Source organism: Arachis ipaensis, chromosome B06 (genome assembly GCF_000816755.2).
Source record: "Arachis ipaensis cultivar K30076 chromosome B06, Araip1.1, whole genome shotgun sequence".
Lineage (NCBI taxonomy): Eukaryota > Viridiplantae > Streptophyta > Magnoliopsida > Fabales > Fabaceae > Arachis > Arachis ipaensis.
Window position 1 is genome coordinate 129,875,935 of NC_029790.2, and position 463 is coordinate 129,876,397.

The window sequence follows — 463 nt, forward strand, 5'->3', positions numbered from 1 at the left end:
TGGATATACCCCCCAATAATTTCAGTTCGGCTACATATATGCAGCCAAATTTAAAAATTAATTAAAAATATATAGCGAATAGTGTTAACAGTTTAATTAATTTTTAGTTTTCAACCAGAGTTTAATTTTGTTATAAATTGTGTAATTTTATTTTTTTCCATAATTATATAAGAGTATCATTCTTTATTTAACAAGTTTAATTTAGTTTTTTGGTTCTCCACGGTATTTTTCAACTTGACAGATCAAAAATTAATCTGTCGCAGATCGAAATTCTATTTAGGAATTTGTCACTGACCAATAAATTGTTGTACGCACAAAGCATAATTTAAACTTAATTTAGTTTAGTCATAATCATCATGCTAAATTATATAATAATATCCTTTCCTATATTATAAGCAAATACTATATATAGTTCCAAATTCTATTGTGCGGTGTGCCTGTGTGTTTTTTTTTACATGCATTT